This window comes from Xenopus laevis, chromosome 7L, assembly GCF_017654675.1.
Source record: "Xenopus laevis strain J_2021 chromosome 7L, Xenopus_laevis_v10.1, whole genome shotgun sequence".
Classification (NCBI taxonomy): Eukaryota; Metazoa; Chordata; class Amphibia; order Anura; family Pipidae; genus Xenopus; species Xenopus laevis.
This window is the reverse complement of record NC_054383.1, coordinates 118,521,384-118,546,492: the sequence shown is the minus strand read 5'-3', so window position 1 is coordinate 118,546,492 and position 25,109 is coordinate 118,521,384. Positions and strand designations below refer to the sequence as shown.

General features: G+C 39.8%; 1 long non-coding RNA gene across 1 annotated transcript; it reads left to right on the top strand.

The window, feature by feature from the left end:
- Nucleotides 1–285: 285 nt before the first annotated feature.
- Nucleotides 286–6,791, top strand: LOC121395781. Its single transcript, XR_005962677.1, has 3 exons — nucleotides 286–412; nucleotides 3,611–3,725; nucleotides 6,554–6,791. It is a non-coding gene; the product is annotated as an uncharacterized LOC121395781 (long non-coding RNA).
- The last annotated feature ends 18,318 nt before the right edge of the window (nucleotides 6,792–25,109 follow it).

Sequence of the window (25,109 nt, the reverse complement as noted above, 5' to 3'; positions counted from 1 at the left end):
TGCCTGGCATGGAAACGCCATCCACCCACGGGCAGCCTGGGAGTTGTAGTTCACAGCGAGCGAGATGGGCCTGCTAGATACCAGATGAATAAATAATGCCTTTGATTTCAGAGATGAGCCTGCCAAACGTAAATGCATTATTTAGAGCTAGAAAATCTGACAGCAGAAAAGAAGCAATAGCTCCATTTTCAGCCCCCTTAAATGATTTAAGCAGATCTCTCCCTTGGTTTTATCATTTGTCTTCCATAAAAACATAGTGAATTATTGTTTCTGCTTCGCAGAGAGTTAGCAGCGCAAGCATTCCGTTCATCTACGTTGGCTTTTTTAGACCTGAGATTGATGCTATCAGTGCCAAGCAAAGAGAGTGCCAAGTGCTTCTTGCAGCGGCTAGACAGTCGGGTACCTTGAAAAGGTAAAAGTAACATTGGCAAGGGATTAGGGAGCATTTTGAGTTCTGTTTCAATGCAAATGAGTTGCTGTTCACTTAGGGGCAAATTCATCAAGGGTCGAATATCGAGGGTTAATTAACCCTCGATATTCGACTGGGGAATGAAAATCCTTCGACTTCAAATATCGAAGTCGAAGGATTTTGCGCAAATACTTTGATCAAACGATCGAAGGAATAATCATTCGATTGAATTGTTCGATTCAAAGTCGAAGTCGTAGTCGAAGGTCGAAGTAGCCCATTTGATGGTCGAAGTAGCCAGAAAAACACTTCGAAATTCGAAGCATTTTTTCTTCTATTCCTTCACTCGAACTTAATGAATGGGCCCCTTAAAGGTGTTGTTCACCTTTACGTTAACTTTAAGTATGTTATAGAATGGCTAGTTCTAACCAACTTTTCAATTAGTCTTAATTTTTTCTTTTTTTTATAGTTTTTGAATTATTTGCCTTCTTCTTCTTACAGTTTCCCATTTTCAAATGGAGGTCACTGACTCTATCTAAAAACAAATTCTCTGTATATTTATTGTTATTGTTACTATTTATTACTCATCTTTCTATTCAGGCCTCTCCTATTCACAGGGTTGTACTGGGGGGCTCGGGGCCCACCGGGGCTGTTGTCACAGGGCCCACCTCCCAGCAGTCCCTCTCACTCCCCTGCCTGCCTCCACGAATGCGAAGAAAAAACGCAACGTTTAGATGACGTGCCGCGGCATTAATTTCCTTTCTTACTTTTCTTGGGAAGCAGGTCTGGGCTGGCAGGGACCCACCGGGTTTCTTCCCGGTGTCCCGCCAGCCCAGTCCAACCCTGCCTATTCATAATCCAGTCTCTTATTCAAATCAATGCATGGTTGCTAGGATAATTTAAACCCTAGCAACCAGAAATGCTGCAATTGCAAACTGGAGAGCTGCTGAATAAAAAGCTAAACAACTCAAAAAGCACAAATAATAATTCTCAGAATACCACTCCCTACATCATACTAAAAGTTTAATAACTAAGTTTACTAAAAGTAATTTTAATTGGTTTTAATTTTTCATTATTTGTGTTTTTTTGAGTTAATTCGTTTTTAATTTAGCAGCTCTGCAGTTTGAAATTTCTGTAATCTGGTTGCCAGGATCCAAATGACTCTAGCAACCATGCATTAATTTGAATAAGAGGCTGGAATATGAATAGAAATGTAGCAATAACAATACATTTGTAGCTTTTTAGAGCATTTGTTTTTTAATGGGAAAGCTGGAGAGAGTCAGAAGCAGAAGGCAAATAATTAAAAAAAACATAAAAACTACGTAATGAAGACCAATTGAAAAGCTGCTTAGAATTGGCTATTCTATAACATATTAAAACTTTTAAAGGTGAACTACCCTTTCAATCATCGCAGGGGATACCTGCAGGGGATGTCATGTTGTACATAATAGTGCAATTTCTAAAGAAGAGCCCTGGTTAGAAGGTTAGTATATTTATTTACTGATTTGTATGTCATTTCTATGGTGACTTCATATAACATTCTATTGTACAACGTAATGTTTAAAGTTTGAACATGGAGGCTACAATGTCATGCACTAAATGACAGACAAGATCCAGAAAAGCCAATTCCCAGTCATTAATTCTGAGCTGTTTTACAGCATTGCCTCCATCTGACATACAGATCTTGACTAAAGCACAGACATATTATAGATATGTGTATATCACTTTAACCCTTTTAGAGTTTTTTTATTTTAACTCAGTTAATGTGTATATTGTTTTCTTTTAACTCGTTTCACTTACCCTTTGTCCTGCCCTCTGTGACCTTGGGTTACCCCTGTCTCCACCTCACTTGCACTCTGCAAATCCATAATCCTCCCTGCGTCCCATACATTATTCAGGATTTGCAGCCACCCACTTACTGAGCATTCCTGTGTCACCATGTGTTGCCTGATTCTTAAATCAATAATCATTTCTGACACCTCTCCTTCACCTCAAGAATACAAGGGACAGGCAGGAGACTGCTAAAATCTTCAGTAATCTCAATCAAATCACAGGTTTGACAGATAGATAGATAGATAGATAGATAGATAGATAGATAGATAGATAGATAGATAGATAGATAGATAGATAGATAGATAATAGATAGATAGATAGATGATGGTGATGATAGATAGACAGACTGACCGACAGACAGACAGACAGACAGACAGACAGACAGACAGACAGACAGACAGATAGATAGATAGATAGATAGATAGTGATGATAGATAGACAGACAGACAGACAGACAGACAGATAGATAATAGACAGACAGACAGACAGACAGACAGACAGACAGATAGATAGATAGATAGATAGACAGACAGACAGACAGACAGATAGATAGATAGATAGATAGATAGATAGATAGATAGATCGATCGATCGATCGATAGATAGATAGATAATAGCTAGATAGATAGATAGATAGATAATAGACAGACAGATAGATAGAAAGATAGATAATAGATAGATAGATAGATAGATAGATAGATAGATAATAGACAGATAGATAGATAGATAGATAGATAATAGACAGACAGATAGATAGAAAGATAGATAGATAGATAGATAGATAGATAGATAGATAATAGACAGATAGATAGATAGATAGATAGATAGATAGATAGATAGATAGATAGATAGATAGATAGATAGAAAGATAGTGATGGATAGATAGATGATGCAGAATGTGATGCAGAACTCTGGCTGCTGAAGGGTTAACCTGCAAACCATGTGGTCGCTTTTGCTTGTGTGTAACGTGTGGCAGCTTATTATGTGTGTGTGTGTGTGGGGGGGGATATCTCACCTCAGCCCATCTCTGCTAATTAAAGACATATCATCATGTACATGTAAAGGGGTAGGGGGAGTGTTCATTAAAAAGGTGTAAATTGAGTAGTATGAAAGGGCTGTGTTTCTTTGTCCAAGTCTAAACATGCAAGAAAGACAATACGTGAGTATAATTCCTGTATCAGCCACATAATGAATCATATCTGATCTGCTTGGAGCTGATACTCCACACATAGTCAATATACAAATACATGGCACAGACACTGGGCAACAGTTAGTATGATTATCAAGCTAAATAACCTCATAGTATTAGAATAATTGCCCCATGATTCTCTTCTTCATAACCTGATCCAACACACTTCTAATTGTATTTCAGCTCCCTTTCCAGAATTCTTCACTTATTGCATATTTTCGTCACCTATCCATTCACCCCGAGCACCATCATTGGCCAATTTCCCTTGTGCTCGTGAAGATGGAATGGGGCTACACAGGTCAGTATTTCGGTTGAATAGAGATTGTGTATGCTTTTTTGTCATCTCTTTGTCATGCACACTGTGCAGTGTGGTATAATGTCCCATTAATCAGCTATAAATATTTAAGGTCTTGTTTGCTTGGAATTTTTAGCCTTTCTCCCTCGCTCTCACTCAGATTGAGTCATTTGTTACCAGCCAATGTTCCCATGTGATACAGGTTCCCTCAATGGAGCAGCATGTATGTGTGTTATTCAACATGTGTATCATTAATATGTTGATCTCTCTCTTCAGTAATTCTAACCTGTTGCTTGACAGTTAATTCAGGTATGGGACCTGTTATCCAGAATACTCAGGACCTGGGATTAACTGAAAAAGGGATCTTTATATATTTGTATCTACATGCCTTACGTCTACTAAAAAATCATTTAAACATTAAATAAACCCTATAGGATGGTTTAGCTTCCAATAAGGATTAATTATATCTTAGTTGGGATCAAGTACCAGACACTGTTTTATTATTACAGAGAAAAACTTAATCATTAGAATTTTTGATTAAAATGGAGTCTATGGGAGATGGTCTTCCAGTAATTTGGAGCTTTTTCGGTAATGGGTTTCTGGATAACCTGTCCCATTTCTGTGTTATCTGGATATTGGGTTATGGGCCGCCTACTTGTATAAATCCCATGGGGTGATTAGCTTCCACTGATTTATTCTTATGGTGCCAATTATAATGAGGTATTTTGAGAAAGATATTCCATATTGTACTGCCAAGGCGAGCTGAACAGAAGAGTTTGTTCCGTACAGAGACCTCCAATGTAGGGACTAGACTTTGGTGAATTATCAGCCTAACTAGGGCATACATTCTCTTATTGAAAGGCTGGGCCCCAAAAAAATGCACAAGCAGTGGATGGGGGTGGTAGTGTCAGATTTGATGTAAATATTTTTACATTGTTTTGGATACTCCTAAAACTATAGTAGGGTAAATATGATATTTTATATATATTATCTGAAGTCTTCCTTGGCCATAGGGAGTAGATAGCAATGTAATATTACAGTTTGGGACAGTTCTACATACATTTGGGAAAATTCTCAACTTTTTTTTCCTGAATGAGAAAACAAATGAGTATTTCCCCAACGGACATTAAAAAAAAAACTATATCCCCATGCAAATAATAAAACTTTTCGAATTGCAATGGTACATCTCCCCTTTTGCAGATAGGAGTGGCCAGTTTGAGCTCATCAGAGATCCATTTAATTCTTCCATAGCCAGGAGAAGGTTATTTGCTTGGGATTGGTAGTTCGCAAGGGCCCATTTGAACCAACACATGTAGACTAGTGATGTCTTGGTCAGGTAAAATCCGACTTCCGGGTTCCTTTTATAGACCCACGCGACCTGCCCTGCTGATGATGTCACAAAAGGGGTGGGACGAGCAGGCGCACGGCTATAAAGCGTCATTTGAAAGTTGCCTTGCGGGCCAACTACAAAGAGGAGTGCGGGTCCCGCAGGTATCGGGCGGGCCCTCACATCAATAATGTAGACCATAAGGGTAAGGCCGCAGCTTGTTTATTTGACCAACACTACTATAACTCTTGAGTAGATTCCCAATTAAGCATTGATAACTGAAAACTTAAATGATCCCCTTTTTAACGACCCGCCTCTGTTAACCTCAGCAGGCTGTCTTATCATATGTTTAAACACAAGATCTGCCATAACCAGGCCAGAAATTAACTCCTTGCTATTTCCACTTAAATCTCCTCTATGCAAGCTGCGACAATCAATGCATTAATGTGTGTTTTTTTTATAAAATCAATCTTAGTACTGGGTGGGCGGGTGAGTAAACGAATCACGCCCTTCCTCCACTGGCTTAATTAGGAAAGAGGGTAAGTCCGCACTTTTGGGGAGATTCAACCCCTCTGCTTCCTTGCTGTTTCTGAACCACCAATAAGAAACCTCCTGGCAGCACTGAAGCAGACGCACAGCACAGTAGCCTACCTGCGCTTCCTACTTAATCCCACTCGCACCAACCACATTGGTTTTGCAAGAGAATTAACTCCCTGCTCTCTACTTATCTGGTGAAGTGGTTATCTAATAATACAGGGTGCAAAACCAACTGCTGATACAGTAAAAAAAAGTATTTGAAAAAAATACACAGAAATATAACAGAGCTGTGTGTTTTTGCATCTGGGGCTGATGTGCCAGGGGTGTAACTATAGAGGAAGCAGACCCTGTAGCTGCAGGAGGGGGGCCCTGGAGGTATAGGGGCCCTAAATAGTGAGCAATTTCAAAATGTATTGGTCAAAAAGGACAACCTCTGGATATTGTAGGGGCCCTAGAATTAATTTGCTGTGAGGACCTTTAATATCTAGTTCAATGGAATGAGCCTTTTTTTGTAACCTAAAAATTGCAGTGGGGGAAATTGCTTTTGTTGAAAACTTGGACTGCAGGAATGTCAGCAAGTGGTTATAGAAGACAGATTTATATGTTATATATCACCTGGGCCAACATCATTGAGCACTGCTCTGTGTGGCCCCATCATAGAGGGACATGACTGAGGTGGATCTCAGGGACATGGTTGTGCATGTGCAGGACAATTTATTAATTGGGACACAATTCTACTTGTCGGCAGGGCTCTCCATCCAGGGAGGGCAGGTGACCAATGGATGGGATGGCCCTGATAATTTAGTGGTATAGAGCCCTGTAATTCCTGATGGTGGCCCTGTATCACTAGAGTTGTCACAAAGCCTCATACAAAGAATGCAGGCAAGCAGCTGAGGTAGTAGCCAACTCAAGCTCGCTGGTGCAATAATGAGCCTCATATCTGTAAGAATTTTTTACCACTTTACAGGAAAAATTTCTGCTAAAACCAGGAAGTGGATTCATGTCCCCACCAGAGATTTGGGGCAAGGTTACAGCTGATCTGCAGAAATCTTCATCTGTCCAATCCCCTTTCCGGAGAAAGCATTCCTATTATTTGTGGCGACTAAAGGAAAGGTAACAGATGCGTGCCGTGGGAATAGATTTCTGTCGCTTCCGCCTGCGATTAAATTCTGAATTATGTTCTTTCTGCATTGGTAATGAGGTTGGCGGAACAGATGGCGTTGCTCTAAGTAGAAGGGACATCATCGTACAGAATACTTGCTTCATGCTGCTGAGTTTTCTAGTTGATATAATAACGACGACTATAAAACCCCTTTCTCGCTGCCATTTGAGGCTCATTTGTCCCAAACTAGATGGCTGTGTTTTCATCTATGGCTTCAGTAAAGAGTCAATCATTTTTTACTTTAGTACTTATATTGTAAATATCCACATTCTCTTTCTTCTTTATATTACCTTTGACTTTAATGTTGTATCGTGCCCCTCCCTTTCCATTCCTACTGCAAATGGGATCAGTCAGTCATCACATATCCATATAATGTAAGTATATATTTCTGTTCCCCAGTTCCAGAGACTGGGGCTAAATCTTACTCATTCACAGCCAGTGAAGCCGTGTGCATGTTATCCAATAAAAGAGACACACGAGACAACCCCCTTTGTGATATACAGTTTTAACTGTGTGTGTCTAGTAAGTTGTGCTGTTAAATATCCAAGTTGACTAAAAATAATTATTAAAGAACAGCTGTTGTTGTGTTTGTTTTGTATCTGTTTCTGATAAGAAACCGCAGCAGGTCATGAACAAAGGTAGTGGTCAGAGGGTAACTATAGGGGCAGAAGGCTTTGTGAGTGAGGGTCCCAGGAGATTGGGTGCCCATAAAGACTTCCCACTCATGCTCCCGCCTGCCTGCACCTCCCAGTGTATACTGTACATATGGAATGCATGAGGGTCCCAGGAGATTGGGTGCCCATACGGACTTCCCACCCATGCTCATGCCTTCCTGAACATACCAGTGTATACATGTGGAATGCATGAGGATGCCAGGAGATTGGGTGATCATAAGGACTTCCCACCCAGGGCTGCCATTAGAAATCACGGGGCCCCGTACAACTAAATTTTTGGCCCCAGCACCCAAGCCCCACCCCAGATCCCACCCACTCGACATCAAAGTTAAAAGACCACACAGACAGCAGCGCTAAAAAAGGTAAACCCCCCCACACAAGTTATAAAAAGCTTTTGGTGACCAGGGCCCCCCTTACAAGTTAAAAATAAAATTGGGGCCCCAAAGAATATTTTTTAAAAAAACATTGGCGCCAGGGCCCCCCTTACAAGTTAAAATAAAATTGTGGCCCAAAGAATATTTTTTAAACACATATTGGCGCCAGGGCCCGCCTTACAAGTTTAAAAAAATTGGGGCCCAAAGAGTATTTTTTAAACACATATTGGCGCCAGGGCCCGCCTTACAAGTTTAAAAAAATTGGGGCCCCAAAGAATATTTTTTAAACAAATATTGGCGCCAGGGCCCCAAAGAATGTTTTTTTAAAAAAACATTGGTGGCAGGGACCTATAGAATATTAAAATAATATATTGGTGGCCAGGGGATTAAAAAAAAACCACACACACACATTGCTGTTCAGTAGAATTGAACTCGTGGCTTCAGGACTTCAACTTCGCCTCCTTTCATGACTTCGGGCCTTTTTGCCGCTTCAGGACTTTTTCGGCTGTTTTCTTGACTTCAGTCTTTTCACCGCTTCGGAACTTCGGGTGTTTTTGTGACTTCGGGTCTTTTAGTCGCTTCGAGACTTCGGCTTTAGCTATTTTTGTGGCTTAGAGTCTTTTCGCCGCTTTGGACTTCGGCTATTCGGCTTTTTGACACTTCCACATTCGGGACTTCGGAAGGAGGCGGCGCGGCTTCGGCGCTGTCAAGGGGGGCCTGGCTCTTTTAAAAGTTCCGCACTGCCCCCCTTCAGGCCCGGGCCCAGTACACTTGTACCCCCTGTGCCCCCCTGAAGGTGGCCCTGTTCCCACCTGTGCTCCTGCCTTTCTGAACTTTCCAGTGTATACATGTGGAGGGGAGATGAGGGGATCCCAGGAAAAATTTTGCACACAAGTTTGTAAATGATGCTTAACATTTATCTAAAGTAAATCTGTTCTGTAGAGCTGAACTAATTAATTATGTGTTAATTACCCGCACACAAGCACCAACACACCTATACTAATGACAGCCTCCCTGGCTCATTGTAAGACCCAAAGACACTATTGACCAACTATTGACCAACATTTATTGGAGATTTGTCTCTGCCTCTTATTCACAGATGGTTGAACCAGAATTACTCTCAGAGGTCTAATACAAAACTATTATCTCCACTGGTGCCTTACAAAGAATTGTGTGCAAATGCACCTACCACCACCCTGTACTTCCAGGGTTCCCTCAGTGTGTTTCATCAATAGGCTTGCAAAACTTGCACCCAAAGAAGAAGCATTCCCATTGCAAAAATTCTAGTCACAACTTGATTTCACAAGCATGCATGCAACTGCGTTTATTGTGGTGCATGAAGCTCAACAGCATCAGACGCAACTTAGAGCACAGCTGCAATTGCACTGGAACAATGGGAAGAAATGCTGCATTATGGGTAAAAAACATGGTTTGTGTACAAAAATGCCCTTTACAAACTGCACTTGTGGTCCTTAATGGACCCTTATGTGTTAACATAGTATGGGAATCTTATGATAATAATCTTGTAAAAGCTGCTGTTTTTTATACACTTGAACAGATATTAAATTACTGATAAATCAGGGGACCAGGAAATGCACAGAGTTGGGGGTCAATCATCAGCAGAGACTAGAAAACCCATGGCACTTTCATTGAAAGACTGATTTGTGTAGTCACCTCTGCTGTGACAATGTCAGATATCAAAATCTCTATTCAAAATTATTAACATAGGATCGGCAAATCACAACACATATTTAAAGGGCAAGTCAACCCCAACATCAAAAGAAAGCTTAATTCTAAGCAACTTTCCAATATACGTTTATTAAAATGTTCAGAGCTTTTAAAGTTATTTGTAAAAACAATTGCTGTTGAAAGCAGCATTTGCTTAACTCCTGGAAGTTGCAAATGTCTTTCCCAGCAAAAACAGGTCTGTTAATCAGCTGCCTTGCCTTTCAACAGTCTGAGACACCAGTGCAGAGAATAGAAAGGGACAGACAAACATTGCTTTCAATAGCAATTGTAGCAAAAAAATAGTAATGCATGTATATTGCAAAGTTGTTTAGAATGATGCTTTCTTTTTTTAGGAAAAAAATTGTTTTTTTTTTGGGTTGACATTCCCTTTAATCCCCTGTCCAATAAGCTTCTTGTCATGCCTTGAGCATATACAGTATATGTCTCTGTGCTTCTACCATGATGAGTATGTTGTAGAACAGGCCAGCTGAGGAGTTGTGGGCTCCCTACCTTCTTACAGCCTATTATATATGCACAATGACCATGGTTTGAGATATATATCGCTATATAAATATATTCTATGTTACATATGACCAGATGGTTCAAAATTCCTGTAATTACTGCTTCTGTATATTAACAAAACCCCTCCAGTCACATTTAATTTCTTTCATTTGCCTCTGGACAGGCCACAATGCACATTTAGTAGCCACAGGCCTGTCACTTGCTAATAAAGCTTTGCCTGGGGTTCAGCTGCTAGGAACCAGCAATGCATTGATCTTAATGTAATACTTGTCATGCCATGACCCCTATGTAAGTTTATTCCCAGGAGGGTGACCGGCACACACACAATTACATCCTCACAGTCTCTGATTTACATAGGGACGAGGGAGAAAATGATTAAGCGATGGCCCCGCCTGGACAAGAACAAAGAATAAAGAATTTGCTCTATTGATATTTTTGTTACAGGCTTATTGGGGCGATACCAACCATATGATCCCTTGAGCAAAGCTGTCCAGCATTTCTTTAGTAAACACTTTCTTCATACTTATTAATATACTATTTATTGCTTTGAAGGCACCAACAGATGCACCTGGGTGCAGTTATAATATATGCATTGTATACAAAACACACAGCCTCTGCTCTAGAAGTGAATGCTATTATGTACTGAATAAACTATTCTTTATTTATGACTGATTTCCTTTTACACTATAACAAGTTGGGGAAGGGAAATAATGTTTTCTTCTTCAAAAATGTCTATTTTCAAGGAATATGAAGCTTACCCACTGGGGTTTGACGCTTAACTAAGATCCCATCTATATACCTGTTTTGCCTTTATGGGCTTCAATTTAATCAGCAAGGCTGTAATGCTTTAAGATGTGAGATGATGTGGTGTTCATTCCTAATTTTTGAAAAGGAGAAGCAAATGTTTCATATTATTACTGATTCTGGACACCTCTTCTCTACCACATCATTAACATTGGAGTGCAGCAGTGCCATGGAGGCCTTTTTTTGATGAGCGTAGACAAAGGCAGAGAAGCGGCTTTCACAGATGCAGAACATGACTAGGAATAAGAGGGTCAAAACCCCCACAAATTTGTATGTACAACAGTAGGAAACCAGTGAAGGTATCAAGGTTTCACACTTTTTATAGCATAGAGTTTCCCAGACATTGTAACTATAGGTATGGGACCTGTAATCCAGAATGCTGGGGACCTGGGGTTTTCCGGATAAAGGATCTTTCTGTATTTTAGATCTTTATACAGTACCTTAAGTCTACTAGAAAATCATGTAAACATTAAATAAACCCAATAGGCTAGTTTTGCCTCCAATAAGGATTGATTATATATTAGTTGGGATCAAGTATAAGATACTGTTTTATTATTACAGAGAAAAAGGAAATCATTTTTAAAAGTGTGGATTATTTGGATAAAATGGAGTCTACGGGAGATGGTCTTTCCGTAATTCTGAGCTTTCTGGATAATGGGATTCTGGATAATGGATCCAATACCTGTACTTCCCTAAGGAGGGCCAAAGCATTGAATGGGGAACCCAATTATCTCAATAATGAGGGAGAATGTTCATTATTTTAGTGAAACCCCAGTGTAAAGGGCGAGTACAGAAAGATATGCAGTACTCACTGGCAGGCATATATTTATTGATACTATAGTAGAACTGCTGATGTGACAATGTTTCTATAAATGAATTATTGTGTTATTCTATAAAGGGGACCTTGACCAACAAATGAACCCGAAATGAGTGGAGTGAAAAGCAATGCCCATTAAGCTGATGCTTCCAGTGATCCCCAACCTGTGGCTTCTGAGCAACATGTTGCCCACCAACAACTTGGATGTTGCTCCCAGTGGCCTCAAAGCAGGTGTTTATTTTTCAATTCCTGGTTTAGAGGCAAGTTTTGGTTGCATAAAAACCATGTGTACTGCCAAACAGAACCTCCATCAGGCTGTCAGTCCACATAAAGGAAAATAGCCAGTCACAGCCTTATTTGTCCTGCAGGGACCTTTTTAATTCTTGTGTTGCTCCCCAACCTCTTTTTCCAAATGAAGTGACTCATGGGTAAAAAAAAGGTTGGGGACGACTGGGTTAGATGCTAATAAGCTCCTTCCGATCAGCATCTGCATTGATAAAACCATTTATGAAAATTCCCTTTCCCAATTTATTTTGCTGCAATTGTGTCTCAAATATTGCAGCCAATTTCTAAAGCATTGCATTAGGTTTGACTAAAATTTGGATGAAATGTTGTGAAATATCACCAGAATATTGAAACTTTTTTTTTTTTTTTAAAAATATAGGTTATTGACATTTTGTAATGTAATTGAATATCACTAACAATAACTGTCAGTTTTTTGCGACCTTTTTGGGGTAATTAACAAAGACCCTGGGCAAAAGTGTGAGAGCATGAAGGAGCCCAGAGCAGCACTTCTGTCCAGGATCTGGCTCCTCTCTGCAGGGACCTGTTGCAAGATGTGCCTGAATGATGCTCAAGTTAAAGGATTATAAGGGGTGGATAAGAGGACACCTATGTGCCACCCATCGCCTACCATCTCATAAATACAGCCCTGCCTATATACAGAGTGTGGAGACCTGCAGCAATTTATCTAGGGTGAAAGGCCAGGTACAAAATCCAAAAAGGTGAACAGATTTGCCCATTTCTTGCACTTTGCACCCTGCCTTCCCTATTGTAAATGATCCCCTTTGTGTAGGAATGCGAACTTTCTGTTTATAAAGCATTGAAAGCTGCCTCACCAGTATCTTCTGAAAGTTATTTCTTAAGAAACAGGCTCCAGAGTTTGTAAAGTCGCATATATCCACCGGTTTAATGGCAGCTCCTACTTCTAGCATCAAGTACAGTCTCTGTACAACATGCAGTGTCCTCCTTATCAAAAGTTAAAATTGAAATAAAAACCCTTTTCATAAGACTCTCTGTAATGTAACAAGACTCCCCAGTCATTTCACAAGTTAAAATTTTTAAATATTAAAAATATAAATAATAGTAAATTAAGATTATCAGATTATTCGAGCATAAGGGTCAGGACCCTTTTTTATCTTGCAGTGGTCTATATTACTGTGTATTGTAATAAGACTAAATATATTCTCTGCCCTACGTTTGAATTATTTGCTTTCTGTTTCTGACTCTTTTCAGGTTTCAAATGGGGCCCATTGACTCCATCTAAAAACAAATGCTCTGTAAGGATACAAATGTATTGTTTTTGCTACTTTTTATTGCTCATCTTTATATGTAGACCCACCCTGCCCATAATCCAGTCTCTTATTCAAATAAATGCAAGGTTCCTAGCGTAATTTGGACCCTAGCAACCAGATTTTAGGATTTTTAAACTGGAGAGCCGCTGAATGGTATAGGACCTGTTATCCAGAATGCTCTGGGCCTGCGGTTTTCCAGATAACAGATCTTTCCTTAATTTGGATCTTCATACCTTGTCTACTAGAAAATCACTTAAACGTTAAATAAACCCAATAGGCTGGTTTTGCCTCCAATAAGGATTAATTATATCTTAGTTGGGATCAAGTACAAGCTACTGTTTTATTATTACACAGAAAAAGGAAATCATTTTTAAAAAATTAGGATTATTGGTTATTTGGATAAAATGGAGTATTTGGGAGAGACATTCCGTATTTCGGAGCTTTCTTGATAACGGGTTTCCAGATAACAGATACCATACCTGTAATATTATGTCGATATTCTCATCTGCTAGCTGTGCCTTTTTTGGGTGTTTAACCTTTATTTTCCAGACAATGTAGAATCTATGGCCCAGGTGTAAAACTACCATCATGCTGCCACCATAGATTCCACTTTCCCGGATTCCCTTTTGATTTATTCCTGTGCTTGTAGTTGAAAAACACACTGGCGCTAAAAGTGTCCGACTGGATCTAAGGATCTGATCTAGGGGTTGGGCTTAAAGGGAAATGGGGTGGGTTTGGTGGATCATCACATGACTGGTTTTAATTGGGCATGGCCTATACAGATTTAAGGGTGACCTAAAATCTATCAAGTTTGAAATCAGGAATGTTAATCGGGAAATTTGCTGTCTTGTTCTATCTCAGCTCACAAACCAACAACAATGTTTTAACAAACAGTGACTAATTGATCAGTCTCACCCCAGTACCCTATCTGAGCTGGGGAGCAGCTGAAACTATAAATGGCTTTGTAGGCTAATAAACAAGACGTCTGGGAGGAGGTCAAGCAGCGTGACAGTTTTATTTTGCTCATTTAGCTGCAGCTCTGCCGCTGATTTCCAATATTCATCACTGAAATGTCAGATGTTGCCACATTAATCTTTCATTTGTTATTGATAATATGTGCCGTTAATTTAGCCATGGTATAAAACATTTAGTGATTCTCGTGTTTTTTCAAAGCTCTGTTCCAAAGATTTTTAATGCAATAATATATTTTTTTTTTTTTTTGAAAGACAATGGCAATTTTCTTGTAGCAAAGTCTCGTGAACACGTGAATCTTAGCAAGTGACAATACAATAGTTTTGTGTCCTATATGTTAGTTGTCCCATAAACTCTGCTTGGAGAGAATTCCAAGGGTTTTGGGTTGGCCGCTTGCATTGCAACAGTTGACAAGGCACTATATAATGACTTCAAAATTTTATTTTTCTGAAAATAGTTTTGTGGCTGAGAAATGCCTTTATCTTACTCTATATTAGTTCAAGAACAGCTGGCACATACTGTACACTGAACAAGGCTCTAAAGCCTAAAACACCTTGCAGGTCAAGTATGAAGACAGTTTCATCATTTTGAACAATTCTTCCCCAACTGTGAGGCTGTTCCCCCACAGGGAGTACATGAAACAGTGGTAGGGAGACTAAGGGGGAAGAAGTTAAGGGGACAATAGGAAGAATAGACATTTGCCCTCCTACAAACACCTAAAAGCCCAGCTTGAACATCAGTTAGAGTTTAGGATATTAATATTATTAGTTGTTGACCTAGATATTCTTGAAACTATGGCTGAATGAATAATACACCAATATTTTCCTATAATTATACCAATTTCACAAGCTAAGGGGTTCCTGTTGGGACAGGTTGGATTCCAGGAGAACAAATCTCACACAAATTGGTCTTTAGGCTGAGCCAAAGTTAGTGCTGTGGTCCACCATTTGTGACAGAGGGTAGTATGAGCAATAGAGATACCAATGATGAACAGCAGCATTGTGAAAGTTAAGAAGGCTCAATATAATATATAAATAATAATAATAATAATATTATAAATAACAATAATAATAATATTATAAATAATAATAATAATATGTTATTATTAACATTATTATTAATAATACTAATCATAATAATTATAATAATAATCATAATAATAATATTTCCTTGGTTCACACAAGACATTATTAAAAGCAGTTGAGCAATACAGGCATGGAACCTGTTATCCAGAATCTGGGAATTTCCGGATAAAGGGTCTTTCTGTAATTTGGATCACCATACTTTGTCTACTGAAAAAAAATAATCATTTAAACATTAAATAAACCCAATAGGAACAAGTAAAAGGTACCGTTTTATTGTTATAGATAAAAAGGAAATCATTGTTGAAAATTGAAATGATCTGATTAAAATGGAGTCATGGGGTGATGGCCTTTTTTGTAATTCTGAGCTTTCTTGATAATGGGTTTTCTTATAACAGATCTTATACCTGTATAAGGTTTACTATAACCTTTACCTATCTAGTTTCACCATGTTCCGCAGCACTGCACAAAGATTTTACTGTACATCATTCACATCAGTGGCTGCCCAATAGAGCTTACAATCTAAGGTCCTTATTACATCCATACACACTAGAGTCAGTTGTATCAGGATCTTTCATCCATTCAGTAATTTAAGAGATAGCAACAAACATGTAATAATGGTGTACATACTATTAACCCTGTACCCTGTAAACTACATATCTTAATTAGTTTAACTAATTATCTGCATTGACAATGTTGACACGAAGTGTCGGACTGGGGGGCCCAGGGCCCACTGGGCCTGCAGCCTCGGCCCCCTACTCCATCCCCCCCAGCCTCAAACTTCTCTGTGCAGCCGTTTCTCCTCCCACCTGCTCACGCGCACATGAATTTTTCCTGCGCTGCAGCGTGAAAAAAAAGGGAGCGCAGGAGCGGGTCTGGGCTGGTGGGACCCAAAAGAGCTGGGGCCCACCAGGGTTTTTCCCAATGTCCCACCTGCCCAGTCCGACTCTGTTGACATGTGACAATTTTTTTCAACGACAAATTTTTTCACCCATGGTGTCTATGGGAGTCCTTTTCACAGCAAAACTTTCAAATACGCAACTACTGATATCTATAATGGAATAGTAAATCTTCAGTGCTGAAGAGACTAGGGGTATGTCATTGACATATCTACAGCATGCACATCTAAAGAACAACTGCAGCCCAGCAGAACAAGACCCCACTGACCAATAAAATTGCTAGGATGTATGAAGAGCAATATTTGCAGATTGTATATATGATATTTCAAATATATAGTCTTTCAGCAAGAACATTTTACTGGCCCTATCTGATATTTGTGAGCCCCAAACATACACAGCAACGTAACTAGAGGGGGGGCGGGCCCTGGCGCGGGACGCACAGTGGCGCGCGAGCTGCCGGGGGGGTGCGGGCCCTGGCCCAATCGCACCCACTGCTCCCCCGGTAGTTACGCCACTGAACATACAGTATATCATCTCAGCACTGGTCTTAACCCTACTGTAATGGTGAGCAATGGTTACACAATATATACTAACAAAGTGCACTGCTTTCCAACATCTCCTCAGGTTTCACCAAATGAACAGATGGGTCGGCCATTGGGAGTGGCTTTTCTTTGATGCTAACCCACCTGGGCTCCACTGTAAATATACTAGAAATATACAATGTTGGGGAGCCCCAAGTCCAGATTTAAAAATCTGGCAAGTGTTTTAATAATTGGTGCACTGAGTACAAGAGTACATGAAATAAGACCATCTACAGAGAGACATTTAATGCATGTTAAATTCCCAGAGATAATACGTAGGAGAGTGTTCTGCCATCTAAATGGTTAAGCACTCATCCTCTTCCCACCATATGTTCTCCACCCCCGCCCAAGCTGTAGATTCCACTCAGTTCTCAGCTGGTTGAAGGTGGAACATGTCACACAATTTTGTACTAATGCACTGAATGCACTCCAGCCTTGAACACTGTCAGGGAATTATAAATAAATCCGAATGTGCCACATCCTCTCTGAGCTACTGAAAAGCGATAGATGATGATGATAGATAGATAGATAGATAGATAGATAGATAGATAGATAGATAGATAGATAGATAGATACATAGATAGATAGATAGATAGATAGATAGATAGATAGATAGATAGATAGATAGATAGATAGATAGATAGACACCAACTGACAAAATGCCAAATAACACAAAAAATAAACAAATTCAAAGAGCAATACGTCTGTGACTGGAGGAACAAAATATCAAACTCCCAGAAACTTTCCATCTACCAATCACTGGGGAGAGAGTACAGACTGGCCCCATATCTGGAAAGGCTACAGAACCCCAAAGACAGACAGGTCCTAAATATGTACAGACTGAGTGCCCACAACTTGGAGATAGAACTGGGACGGCACAGACAGACCTACAGACCCAGAGAGAACAGACTGTGCCAGCGATGTGACCAGGAGGCAGTGGAGGATGAGGCCCACTTCTTGCTACAGTGCCCCAAATACTCAGCACTGAGGGACACCCACTTCCAGAGATTCTCCCATCACATCCCAGACTTCACATCCACAAAAGAAGAGAGGAAACTCCACTTCCTACTGGGAGAAGAGGCACTGACAGTAACATATGTAAGAGACTGTCATAGACTGAGAGAGACAAGACTTTCCCCTATTCCCATAAACTGCCCCCCAAACCCACCAATTTCACCCCTCTACCTGCTTTGGGAATGCTTAATGTATTTGGTCCTGCCAATAAAGCTCATTTGATTTGATTTGATAGATAGATGATAGAGAGAGAGTGAGAGAGATAGATAGATGATAGATAGATAGATATATGATAGATAGATAGATAGATAGATAGATAGATAGATAGATAGATAGATAGATAGATAGATAGCTGATAGATAGATAGATAGATAGATAGATATTGTAGATAGCTAAATAGCTTGATTACTTTGAGCGAAACGCTCTTCAGACATATTCTAACCTTTTCTTTAGCCTTTAGCTTCCTTAGTGCATTCCTTCTCCACTCCTAACCATAGATTTTATCTTAAAAAGTCTCTTTGCTGGACATACTTTCTCAAAGGTGGGAGGGTGCAGCTGTATGGGTCATTCTTTTTTCCTTCTCTCTTTCATATGTTATAGAATGGCCAATGCTAAGCAAGTTTTCAAGTGGTCTTCCTTAATTATTTGTTATAGCTTTTTAATGGATTGCCTTCTTCTTCTGACTCAAATGGGGGTCACTGACCCTATCTAAAAAACAAATGCTCTGTAAGGCTAGACATTTATTGTTATTGCTACTTTTTATTACTCATCTTTCTATTCATGCCTCTCCTATTCATCATATTCCCGCCTCTTATTCAAATCAGTGCATGGTTACTAGGGTAATTTAAACTCTAGCAACCAGATGGCTGAAACTGCAAACTGGAGAGCTGCTGAAATAAATCTAAAAAAAATGAAAACCAATTGCAAAATCACTCTCTACATCATTCTTAAAGTTAATTTAAAGGTGTACAACCCCTTACATGGCACATTTTGCAGAACACAGTGTTGCCCCTGATGCATGTTTGATTTTACCCCCTTAGTGTTTCTGCATTTGCAGCAGTAAATGACCTCAAAGAACGTCTAGGTGAATTTATTTTTGTAGAGGCCCCATTTTCCTTTAAACATCTCACTGACCAATCAGGAGTTGCTTGGAGAGCTAATTGTGTCTCTGAAATGCATGCAAACTTACAACATATTGCGCTTCCTTATTTATTTTGGTGAAAAGGGGAATATGTCCTTTTGACTTTTAGTATGTTAAGGACACGCTTATATCTGTATTCAGTACAAAGTGTTCAAGTCAATAAATATCTAATCCTTTTGTTCCCAAAGCAGAAATTCCAGCTCAGCAGATCTTGTGGGCTGCTGCGACTCTGAAGCCAAAATCATCTCTAGTCATAGCCGACCTTCAGATGCTCTTGGATTCGCTTTTATGTACAAAATGCATTTGTGTTTTTGTAGCTACTTTTTATCATGCAAGTGATCCGCCCCGTGAGTGAGAGTCAGCTCTGGGGAATATGCACTAAAGCTCAGCAGACGGCTCATGGGAGTAGCAAGAGAAAATAATACATATTGTGCATTCTGAAAATAGCTCCGTGCATCATGGGTAATGCGGAAGGTAACAATTCCTGGAGATTCTGCCTCTTGTATCTTCCTGCAGACTTGAAATAAAGGTTATATACTTATAGCACTATACAGAAATGTGATATACTGTATATCTCAAAGGGGTGGTTTACCTTTCATCCAACTTTTAGGGGCAAATTCACTAAGCGGCGAAAATCCGCTATCGATGGCTTCGCCACACTTCGCCAGGCGTAGTTTCGCCAGGGCTGCTTAAATTCACTAAAATCCAAAGTTGTGCCCAGGGAGGCAAAAGGTAGCGAAGTTGCGCTAGCATTAATTCGTCAAGCAAAGCGAAGTTACACTAGCGATCCCTAATTTGCATACGTTGCCAAGTTAAAGTACAATGGACATATATGCAGCATACACTACATTACATTACACAAGCCTGGGAAACACTCATTAAATAAAATAGAGGTCTTATATTGCCCTACACATGTGCCCACCGTATAGTTTAAGGGGCCGATTCACTAACTTCAAGTGAAGGATTCGAAGTAAAAAAACTTCGAATTTCGAAGTGTTTTTTAGGCTACTTCGACCATCGAATTGGCTACTACGACCTTCGACTATGACTATGACTTCGAATCGAACTATTCGAACTATAAATCGTTCGACCATTCGATAGTCGAAGTACTGTCTCTTTAAGAAAAAACTTCGACCCCCTAGTTCGCCATCTAAAAGCTACCGAACTCAATGTTAGCCTATGGGGAAGGTCCCCATAGGCTTGGCTAACTTTTTTTGGTCGAAGGATATTCGTTCGATCGTTGGATTAAAATCCTTCAAATCATTCGATTCAAAGGATTTTATCGTTCGATCGAAGGAATAATCCTTTGATCGTTCGATCGCACTATTTGCGCTAAAATCCTTCGACTTCGATATTCGAAGTCGAAGGATTTTAATTCCCAGTCGAATATCGAGGGTTAATTAACCCTCGATATTCAACCCTTTGTGAATCGGCCCCTAGGTATCATATGTAAGGAAATGTAGGGGGGAAGGAGGGTAACCCAAAAAAAATTCGATCTTTTTCAGCCTATCACCTTGAAAAATGTAAAAGACGCCAGCGTTTTTTGGGACTTAGAAAAAATGTAAACTATTTTTGAAGCTCCTCCTATCTACTCTATTGCACTTCACCTGGTCTGAGGCGGCGAAGGCAAGTCTGGCGCAAGAGGTAACGTTCAGTAAAACCCGCAAGTTAATGAATTAGCGTAGTTACGTGTGCAACTTCATCTGGTGTTAGGGTGCGAAAGTAGCGCTAGAGTATGTCTACTTCGCTAGTGAATTTACGCCAGCACTCGTTAGTAAATCGGCGAAGTGCCAAAATGACGTCACGCTGGTGTATTTTCGCTAGCGACAGCCACTTCGCCCTTTAGCAAATTTCCCCCTTAGTATGTTGTAGAATGGCTAATTCTAAGAAACTTTTCTATTGGTTGTCATTATTTATTTTTTAGAGTTTTGTTAATAATTTGCCTGTATCTTCTGACCCTTTCCAGATTCCAAATGGGGGTCACTGACCCCATCTAAAAAACAATGCTCTGTAAGGCTATACATTGATAGTTATTGCTACTTTGTAATACTCATCTTTCTATTCAGGGCCTCTTCTATTCATATTCTAGTCTCTTATTCATATCAATGTGTGGTTGTTATTTGGACCCTAGCAACCAGATGGCTGAAATTGCAAACTGGAAAGCTGTTGATAAAAAATTTCATAATACAAAAACCACACATAATAAAAAATGAAAACCAATTGCAAATTGTCTCAAAATACGGCTATCTACATCATACTAAGGGGCCCATTTACTTAGCTCGAGTGAAGGAATAGAGGAAAAATAGTTTGAATTTCGAATGTTTTTTTTGGCTACTTCGACCATCGAATGGGCTACTTCGACCTTCGACTACGACCTTCGACTTCGAATTGAACGATTTGAACTAAAAATCGTTCGACTATTCGATAGTCGAAGTACTGTCTCTTTAAAAAATTCTTCGACCCCCTAAAAGGTCTTCATAGGCTTCCTAACAATTTTCTGATCGAAGGAGTATCGATGGATTAAAAATCTTTTGAATTGTTCGATTCGAAAGATTTAATCGTTCAATCGAACGATTATTCCTTTGATCGTTCGATTGTAGGAATAGCGGTAAATCCTTCGACTTCGATATTCGAAGTCGAAGGATTTTACTTTGACAGTCGAATATCGAGGGTTAATTAACCCTCGATATTCGACCCTAGGTAAATGTGCCCCTAAAAGTTAGTTTAAAGGTAAACATCCCCTTTAACATGAAAAGGTTTTATTTGTGCCTGAAACTAAAGTGTTATGCTTAGAGATGACGACTGTGTTTCCCGGCATTTCTCTGGCTGTCCACTTCTGTTATTCAAACATCAATTTGCAAATGTCACGTATCTGAAGATTTGGTTTCACTACAGCAGACTTCAGCAGAGATCTTAATAGGTTTAAATGACAGGCTGTTTGCAGTGGGCAGAGTTAAAGAGTTACTTCCTATTTCAGCCCACACTTCATCCATGAAGCATCATTGCAGAAATGTCCTGACGCATTTTGCAGTAACCTTGCAATAAGTGGCCATGAGCAACTTACTGTTTAGAACAAAAACTATATTTTTTATATTTGTTGTTCATCTTCCTACCAGCAACTGGTATCTCGGCTTTATATGGCAAGTTCCTCATTGTCAGACATTCATTTGTTTTTCTTTGTTTGTTGAAGTCAAGTGACTCAAACAGAATTAAGTGGATTTTAAGGAACATATGGCCAAACATTTGGCGTGAAAGATACAGTCTTCTCTGTTTATGACTAAATACCTAAAACTGTACATTTCTAGACAATACTCCTTAAAGTAAAATCATCAATTTGCGATTTAATCACCTCTTTCCTATTGGTCTTATTTGTATTTTTAGCCATTTCAATTTCGCTCCGAGCACTGATGGCCCTGACTTTAGCAAAAGGGGATTTGGTAGCCAATATCTATGGAAATCAAGCAGTTATTAAGGTAATCTAATAGCCTCACTATTGCCACTCTAAACATACCCTTGGCTGCATTCCAGATAGTATCCATCCATTATATGCACTTGGCAGTATTAACACACTGCAAACATGCTCGCATGAAACCTGATTTCCTTGTCTAGTGCAGGATAATTCAATTGGAATGGCTACTCTTTTGATCCATCATCACAGCACAATAACACAGAACCCTTGATACAATAATAAATACCTTTGATGTCAACAGCTGATGAAGATTCAAGACTTTATTGGAAATTAGAATAGAGAGCAACATCGACAACACGTGAAAGCCAAGCAAGGTTCATTATTTACATTATTAACAGATGGGCACAGACACAGGCACTGTTTAGTTCCAGATAGGTACAAAAATATATAGGGAATAAAGTGCCCCCTATGGTAAAATATAAGGATATCCTAAGTCACTGAGGAATTCCATGACCATATAAAAAAAAAACACAAGGCAGACTGCTTTTATACAGGTCATGGTTACTTCTAATATCCTCATATTTTCCAACAAGGGGTACTTGATTTATTATAATACACACATTTTAGTGAGTCAAAAATGACATCACTGATCACTGTGTATAACTGACGACATCGCTAGTCACCGTTTATACGGATATAATTTGCAAGATATTCATCGCTTTTGTGTACAGGTATAGGATCCCTTATCCGGAAACCCGATATCCAGAAAGCTCCGAATTACGGAATGGCTGTCTCCCATAGACTCCATTTTATCCAAATAATCCAAATTTTTGAAAATGATTTCCTTTTTCTCTGTTATAATAAAACACTAGCTTGTACTTGAGCCAAACTAAGATATAATTAATCCTTATTGGAAGCAAAACCAGCCTATTGGGTTTATTTAATGTTTAAATGATTTATAGCAGACTTAAGGCATGAAGATCCAAATTACAGAAAGATCCGTTATCCGGAAAACCCCAGGTCCTGAGCATTCCTCTGGATAACAGGTCCCATACCTGTATAATAAGATTATAATTTACAGTAGGGGAAAAAGAAATGCATACTTGAACCACTATATATCTTTATAAAGGGTTAGTGAATATTACACCTGAGCAGGAGTTCCTTCCCTAAATACACAAAAACAAATATATAATTTTGCTGAATTTCCATGCCTCCTTCACCTGATTAGCTCAACTTCACGCTAGTGATATTGGGTTGATATTACTATCAATTTGCTTTCATGCACCTCGTGTTTTAACCTTATTTGTCACTGCCCCATGTTGTGTGACTCAGAAGGGAATGCAGCCTTGTGTTCAGTGCATGTTAAAATGATACTGGCACTAAAAAAACTACTCTTCAAAATACCAATGCACATTCAGGGTCAGGGACAAAACTCCTCTTCTTCGGGGTGACTAATCTCCCCGAACTGCCTCCCGCCAGCTAGAATGGTAATCGCCAACGGGATGGCACTTGGGAGCGCTTTGTTTTCTGAAGTAGCTTCACAAGGAAACTTTGGGCGACTTCAGAAAACGAAGCGTTCCAAGTGCCATCCCGCCGATGATTTACATTCTAGCTGGCGGGAGGCAATTCAGGGAGATTAGTCGCCCTGAAGAAGAGGAGATTTGTCGCCGGGCGACTAATCTCCCCTAATCTGAGTGTGTGCCCTGACCCTAAACGTTACCTATATGTCATGTTTCTCGCTGATACGGCTGCTTTTTAAAGTAATTGTTACTTGAAGCTCCTAAACCTGGCTGTTTTGCCAACCTGACTGTCACCACTCAGCCTGCCAGTTAGAGTTTCTAATGCCAACGGACTCCTGCTGCACAAATATGGCAGCCTCCTCATACAGGAACAGGGCAGTAAGAAAGGTAATATAAAAGCATGTGGAAATTTTTATGGCATAAGTATAAGCAACATGCAAAAACAATGTTATGTTCGATGTAAAAAAAAAAAAAAAGATTTAATTTCTGGTGTTATGCAATAGCAGGGATTTTGAGTTTGTGTTGCATTCCTGCCTTAACCTACCCCAAGTCACAGTAAGTCCCTTTTCAGATTAATATGAGTCATGTGTCTTGTTCCTTCCCTGCTCACCCACCTTCCTGCTGACCCTCCTCCTCCCTCCACCCTTGAAATCAGCTGGGACTAGCAGGAAACGTCTTCTAATCCTCCTCCAAATATAGCAGTTGGAGTGGAGCAGTCTGCGGTGCTGAAGGTTGGAAGGGAGAGGTAGGGGGTGGAGGCTACCCTGAGCTGCACACTTTGCCTTAATTGTGTGAAAATCCTTCCTTGGGAAAGATTTGGGGATAAATGACATTACAAGCTGAGAACTGTCGGGCTGACTTCTACCAAATGTAGTGGTACTAGAGCGCTGGCCGTGGTGCTGATACTGTATAAGCCGGGGAACTGTCCATGGTGCTGATTATAGAGGCATATGCTGAAGTTACAGTTATTCCTAGCAGGGACACCTTAGCCTGGACACTGGGACTGACTAGAGGCATTTTCCCTCTATCTCTCTTTCTCTCTCTTCTTTTCATGGCCATCCCACGCAAGAAGGAGGGATATTTATTGGATATTCTCCTGCACTGCAAAGTCTGATCCCCCCTCCTCATTCTGATGGCTCTCCCCATTACTACCTAAGCTGCTATCTCGTTATGCCTGTCTCTAGCCAGGCCACAGCTCCCACTTGTATTCATTAGAATAAAGCCCCTATTTATCACCTGCACTGGACACA